The following is a 7,296-nucleotide window of genomic DNA, read 5'->3' as shown; positions in this document are numbered from 1 at the left end:
GGCCAGAGGGTCCCCTTTTTGGCCTCCGGATTCTTCTAACAGGACGCTCTTTCTTGCTCCCCCGCATCCAGAGCAAAAGCCAAAGCTGCCTCGACCTAGCACTGACGCTCCCCCGACCGGCCGCACCCTGCACCGGCCAGGCCCCGCCTATCCCGGCTTTCCAGTAACTGGTGCGGAGAAGTGGGTGCCGCAAAGATCCCGGCTTTCCTCTGCCCCTGGCGGCTGTCGCGGACCGCGCACCGGGCCCTAGGAAGCTAGAGTCTTTCTCCGCAGTCTGGGATACCCACCACGGCTTCACAACGCCTAACGGGGCAAGTCGCATGCGCACGATAACACACCGGGAAAAGGGAGAGTGAAGGGAGGGGCAAACGCAGAGCGCCGGCCATCCGAGCCCGCGGGGTCACCGACGACGCATGCGCCGGTAGGGAGCGCAATCACAGACAGAGCTTGCGGCCGCCGGCTTAAAAAAGGAAACCCCCGACTGCGAGAGCGCGGAGGAAATCTGGCGGCCAGCGCGTGCGCGCTCCCGGTGAGTGGCGCCTCACCGGGTGGGCCCGGGGCTTGACGTCCGCCGGTAGGCTTGCCAGGGCGGCGCATGCGTGTTCCTGGTGCCGGTGGAGGAGGGGAAGGGAAGGGAGGGGGAGGAGAAGCGGACGGCAGTAGCGGCGAATTTATTGGGGGTGAGTTGGGGGCTCCGCTCACAGCCCTAGGTGCAGCTCTGGAGCCGCACTGTCTCCTGGACGTGGCCAGGTTGGTGATTCCGAGTCACCGCAGCCTGAATCCCGGGTGGGGGGAGGGAAGGAGCCGGGGCTAGCCGCACGGAGAGGGCGCGGGATAGGGTAGGGAACGGGGTGCGGTGTGTGTGGGGTTGGGGGGCGGTGGCCGAGGGAGAGGAAGGTGGGAGCTGGAGCCCAAGTTCTGACTGTCTGTAGTGTGTCTTTTCCTCGGAGTTGGGGCGGAGGCCCGCCCTGTCTGTAGGGCCCTCCGAGGCAGCTGGGGTTACCTGCGGGGCAGGGGCGGGATTGGGGTGCACGGCGGGGCCGAGTGGTTGGTGCACGCCCCGGGGCTGGGGCCGGTTCCGGCGGCAGAGCAGCCAGGAAAGCCGGAGACCCAGTGTCTAAAGGGCTGTTGCTTGGGACCCGCTAGGCCTTGTGACCCACTTTATTCCTGTCACAACTTGGGCACGTTTGGAGCGGCGCCCAATGGGGCGCCGGGGCGGCCAGCTCCTCCCGGGGAACCCCTGCCCTCCCGGCGCCCGACCCGCGCGCCACGGTTCGAGTGGTGATTGCCGCCGCCCTTGGGCTGGTTCCGTTACTGGTCGTGGTTCCGGCTTGGTCCCTGGGGAGTGCGGCTCCAGGCTTTGGGCTGGAGCGACCGCGCGGGTTGGAGGGCTCACGAGGCAGCGCGGGTCTTCTTTCCGTGAACCCGTGCCTCTCCACTCGCTGTCACAGCCGCGGCTGGCTCCTCCGCCCGCGAGGCCGGAGACTCTGTAGCTGGTCCAGGTGCTCTCGCCCCTCGCGTGAAATTTCAACACGTAGAGCCGCAGAGCTTATATTGAATGTTTTTGCTGGTGTAGTCGGCCTGTTGATTAAGTGAGCAGGAACCGTAAAGATGAAAGCCTAGGCCTCTGACCCGGCAGGTGAAAGATCGAATCAGGTGGTGGTTTCTTGTTATAAGAATGCCACAGTGTGTGCGACTTTAAGGCTTAAAAAAAAAAAACAATGTTCTCTTTTACAGTGAAAGAAGAGCACAAGAAATAAACTATTACTGTCATCGTTGATTGGACTATTATGCTGATCCCCCAAGTCAAGGAAAAAAAGGTAATATCACTTGAAGGTTGCATTTTATTTTGTAATTTTATGTGCTAAGAAGAGAATATTTTGTAATGCTTTTCCTCTGTCTGAAAAACATTCTAAAAAGGATATTAACTTTCTTTGAAAGGTAGCTGTTCGGACACCTCAAATCTGGTTTGTTTTAAAATCTTGTTGGGGAAAGAGAAACTAATTCAGGTGTTAAGTAGTTGTTGACTGAATAGAACACCATTAAAAGTTAAGCCTGAAGAAAGGAGATGAGAGTTGTGATAGAACTAGTCACGATCATCTGCGAGAAGAAGAATGAGGAAGCTTTCTGTGTACTAGCATGGAAAAATCTCCAAAGTATGTTATAAAATGAAAAAAAAGGTGTAGGGCATTGTGAATGATATGTGATTGTATGTGTTAAGGGAGGGGTGGAATATGAATGTGTTTGCTTTTCTAAGAGTAAGGGAACTCTGGGAAGATACTATAAAACCAGTAAAGATGGGGGAGAAGAAGAAGCAGTAGTCTCATGAGGGGAGGGTGGGAAATGAGATGTACACGGGGTCTTTAAAATCGGGGTTCATAAACAAGATGGAACAAAAGTCTTGCCCTCCAAAATAATTTGCTCAGTGGTTTTTGTCTGCTTGTTTCTCCTAATTTGTGGTGATTTTGGCCATTTTCAATATGGCTGTTCCTAGTATTTTTTAGGAAAATGGACTAAACTTTAAATAAAGTTTAGAATAAGCTTGGTTATTTATACATTAGTTAAGATGCTGAAGTCACAGTTTTAATTTTTAAAGATGTTTAGTCATTTTGTGTTGCTAAAATATGTAATGACATTATAGCTGGATTATGCTGTTTTCAATATAGTTTGTGTTCCTTTCTCCCTTTTTTCAGGAGTAAGTTGCATAAAGTTTTACTTTTACTTTATAAACCTCATACTTGTCAGGACAAAACAGTTGGAGAATATGAACACTGCATGAAATTGATAATAAATTTGATTGTCCAGGTAGTTTGCTTTTCACATTGGGAAGCATTTTTCTTCTTAAGGAAATAAGATATGAACTCCAGAAAAATGTAAGTGTGTGTGTGTGTGATTCTTGTGAAAAATTAAAAAATGGTATTCTGATGGTGCAAAAACCAAAATTTTTAGTGATTTATGGACTGTTGTGAACATTGTATTAGGATTTTTTTTAAGTTCTGCCAGCCTAACATTTTAAATTAGGTTCAATTTGAAAAGGAGTTTGGTTGTTAGAACAGATATAAAATTGGGGTGAGGTGGCTAATATATAATCAAAGTAGTGAATGTTGAGTAGTGGGTGACAGTTGCTATGAACATTTCTGTTACTTTACCAGTAGTAGTCCTTTTTATTGTGGAGGATATGATAGTTGTGTTATTTCTGTTTGATCTGTAGGTCTCTAGTAGCCATACTTCTGCAAAATGGCATTTATTTTTCCTTTGAAGTCCATATAGGTCTATTTAATCTCTTTGAAAAAATAGAATCCACATTTCAAAATTGTGTTTTTAAACTACAGAAGTAAACTGATGCTCTTGCAGAATTAAAACAATACGGTGTACATACATATAATAAGTGAAAACCTCCTTTGCATACTTCTACTTCTCACACCACTCCCCAGAGATAACTGCTATTAATACTGTTGTAAAATCCACGTATTTTTTGCTGTGCATTTTCAAACATAGGCTTTTCAGTCTTGAAAACTTAACTGTCTTGATTGATCATCTGCTCTGCCCGTTTGTCTCTCTGGGCTATGTTATTACCCACAGGGCAGAGAGGTGACTTGGGAAAGTTTCCCATATGATTTACCCTTAGGACATATGTATCTTTTCACTTATGAGGGGTCAGTTGGTTTGGGGTACATTTACAGAGTTTGTAGAGAGATCACTCTGATATGAGCTTTGGTTTATATTGAATTCAGGAGAAAGACTTGGATTCCATGACTTTTATAGGATACTGGACTCCACCTTCTAGGGTTTTCGCCTAGCCAGTAGCTCACAGGTTAAACTTTGATTTTATTCTCCTGTACTTGCAGACCACTAGAAAGTACCTAGAGCCCTGACTAGGTTGGCTCAATAAGTTGGGTGTCGTTCCGCAAACCTAAAGGTTTACGGTTTGATTTCTGGTCTGGGCACATGCCTGGGTTTCATGTGGGTCCTGTGGCAGCTGATCAGTGTTTCTCTCACACATTATGTTTCTCTCCCTGTCTTTCTCCCTCCCCTTCCCCTGTCTCCTTTCCCCCTCTCTAAAAATAAATAAATGAAATCTTAAAAAAAAGAAAGAAAGAAACTTAAAAAATAAAGTCCCCAGATTACATCAGCCTCTCCAGGTCCTCTGAAGTGAGCTGAGGCAGGCAGGCTGTGTCTAACTAAGACATTGATTGACTTGGTGGAGGGAATCCATCCTTTGTAGGGGAAAGAGAGAACTCTTTTGGTCAGGTTTGTGCTTAACTGAGGACAGACAAGTAGTTGCATACCCACACCTACCCACTGTTTTCCCTGCAGAAAGAACACTACTTTTCTAATAGTTCCAGAAGTGTTATTGTTGTTGTCTTTGTTTTTTTGTTTTTAAACCAAGCTGCAATGAATTACCAAGCCTTAATTCTTTTTAGGTGGTAGAGTGCAGAAAGTTCAGTTTATTTAAGACCCTTTCCTAAGCTATGTGAGATGCATAGAAAGATGGGTACAATTGACTCTGCCCTCAGTGTGTTTGAAGTCTAGCGTGGTTAAATGAGTATGTACATAATGATTATAACACAGGATAGGGTATGGTATATTTCAGAAGAAAAACATATAAAGTTTGTAAGGGTAAGACTATTTCCAACTTTCTTTTTTGCAGACATGGGGTTTTAGCAGGAGAGTATTTCTCTCAACCTTTTAAATTGTTATGGAAGGATAGGACAAATTTTGAAAGCTCAAATATTAGCTCTTAAGGACTAAGGAAGTAAGGAGTTAAGTTAATATGAATATGCCGGCCTGCCTACTCATAGCAGGCATTTTATGAAACTGAATGATGGTTTTTGTTGTTTTGTTTTTACTCTATCCTATTATAAAGAGCCATTTGATGTTTTATTTGATAATCACAGTACAGCCTCTCAGATTTCAGGATTATTCGAAATGTTAAATTAGGAAATTAATTCTGTCAGTTAACTATTGTCTACCATCTAATATGTCAGGCAGTGTTAGTATTCAAAGTAAATTGTTTCTTCCTATTACATTTCCTTTTTTTAAAGCACTTATTTAATGTACCATCTCCCCCACGTTTTAACTTCTGGTGCTGTGTCGAATTAAAATATTTATTTTCTTTTAATATTTTAAACTATGAAAGCACACAACATGGTGAAAAATCAATCAGAGCAAAACTCCTTTTTATTGTTTCAGTTTCCTTCCAGTTCTTGGCAGATGGCATAAAGTAAAAAATTTAAGTGTAGTTTTTTTTGTGGGCATTGTACCAGTGAATATTGTATTTTCTCCTTTTCCAAGTTCCAGATGAAGTTGTATGAATTATTTATACAATACTTTTAAGTGTCAGAGCAATTAAATCTTACTAATTGACTATGATTATTATAATGGCATTAGCATTTATAGATTGCTTTACAACCTTTGTTAGTCATTTTTATAACTATGTTAGATTTAATGTCTGTAAATCAAATTGATAAAATATTTCTGTATTTCTCTATGTTTTTGATTATACAGATGTTAAATTAACCTAAATGCATCCTCAAGAGTATAGTTTCAATTTGGAATTATTACTTGTTTTAGGTGTGTTTTTTTCTAAATCTTTGAAGTCGAGAGAAAGAAATCACTTGTAAAAAATGAATTTATATGAATTGCTTTTGGCTTTTATAGGATACTGTTTAGAATGTCACTTACATTTTATTTTTAAGAAATATTTTATTTTTTACATTAATAAAGTCAAATTCCATGACAGAAATTCCCATCTCTTTCTAAGAGGTACTTAATCAGGTGTTAAATTTAATCAGGTACTTAAATTTTAATTCTTACCCAAAACTGAAAATAATAGGTTGATTCATGATTAAAGATTTTATATTAAATAAAACAAAAGAAATGGGGGTTGTACTAATGAGAGTTAAACCATATGCCTAGGCTAAGAATTTGTCATTTGTATTAAAATATGGCTTTAATGTCAGTACTTGCCTATCCTTCTTAAACTTTCTTCTCCCCCTTATAGAAATAGTGTATCCCTAATGCATTATTAGACAAAAAAGAGAATAAGTTAAAATTAACTATGTAGTATTCTCTGTGTAATTTACTGGTCTTTTTTGTTGAATACTTAAGTTTTCAATTTTTAAAATAATTAATGATGTCATTTTTAGAAAAGATAGCATTAGTAATCATGTAGAGTTGATGCTTGAAAAAAATTTCAGTAGGATAAGATTCAGAAGAATTAGAATTTAAGTAGAATGATACTGAATTTGTATTAATGTCAGATTAAACTTTCTTGGAAAATAAATGTCATAAGTATATGATAAATTAGCTAACAGTGATTGATAATAATGAATCCAGGATTTTTATAATGGTATATTTTCTTTCTAAAGTATGTTTTTCTTTGAGTTATTTTTAATTAAGTTTGCATTTTGTGAGCATAAGTCATTTGGATAGCAGTGCTCTTGAACAAGCCTTCTTGGTAGGGCAGCAGTCTGTGAAGCAGTCTGTACACAGTTAAAATTTGAGCTCTAACATTTTCTACAGTAGTTTAATAGAGAAGTTTTCGACTTCTCCAGAACACTTCCTTAAAAGGAAAATCTAAATACCAAGAAAGAATCCCGTGTCACCTAGATAATTATGTTAAATTATTTTTAAGATAAATGGATATGATCTTAAAGTTTAATGCAATAGTTTTAATGTGTCTTCTGTTTTTGGAAGTTACCTATTTTCTCAGGTTTTTATGAATGTTACTTTTGATAGTGACCGCCTTCTTTTTTCTCTTTTCTCATGAAATTAGGAGATTTTTAAATGTTTATTATTTATTTATAATTTATAATGATTTATATTTAAATTTATAGTAACTTATTATTTATTACAATTGCCTGAAACTTAAGACATAGAAAACTACTTCAACAAGGTCTTAATTACTTTTATTTTTAGTATGCTATAGTGAGTAAGAGTACAGGGGTGTATAACTACCCTGCTTGGAATTCAGATCCTGGCTTTAAGGCTTATATGAACCTAGACAAATATTATCATATTTTCTCATTTATAAAATGAAGATAATTCTAGTTCATAATATTATGTGAAGAATAAATGAAACAATACATGCAAATTACTTAGAACAATGAGTATTGATTACATGGTTAAATGTTCAAGTGTATGTTAGTTGTTATTCTTTTACTTTCATAGTGTGTATCAAATAGAGCTCTTGTCTTTTTTTGTGGGGGGTTGTTGCAACTTAAATATATTTAAATAAGTTGCTTAGAATTTTGTATTTATATAGAGAGTTTGGGAGTACTTGACCTTTTTATG

At 39.9% G+C, this 7,296-nt stretch overlaps 1 protein-coding gene across 9 annotated transcripts in view; it reads left to right on the top strand.

Moving 5' to 3' along the window:
- Positions 1–409: 409 nt before the first annotated feature.
- CLOCK (clock circadian regulator) overlaps positions 410–7,296 on the top strand; it is a 124,849-nt gene continuing 117,962 nt past the window's right edge. For 6 of the 9 annotated variants that reach the window (XR_008389629.1, XM_053654996.1, XM_037162286.2 and 3 more), the window contains exons 1-2: positions 410–529; positions 1,738–1,820. The gene's annotated coding sequence lies outside the window, so the exon portion shown is untranslated. Of the gene's footprint in view, positions 530–613; positions 751–1,620; positions 1,640–1,737; positions 1,821–7,296 lie in introns of those variants that run through there. The other 3 variants (XM_053654997.1, XM_037162284.2, XM_053654999.1) reach the window with 3 other exon arrangements.

This window comes from Artibeus jamaicensis, unplaced genomic scaffold (assembly GCF_021234435.1).
Source record: "Artibeus jamaicensis isolate MK-2021 breed Jamaican fruit bat unplaced genomic scaffold, CSHL_Jam_final contig_889, whole genome shotgun sequence".
NCBI classification, from domain to species: domain Eukaryota; kingdom Metazoa; phylum Chordata; class Mammalia; order Chiroptera; family Phyllostomidae; genus Artibeus; species Artibeus jamaicensis.
Note: the sequence above shows the minus strand (reverse complement) of the source record. Positions and strands in the feature narration are given on the sequence as shown.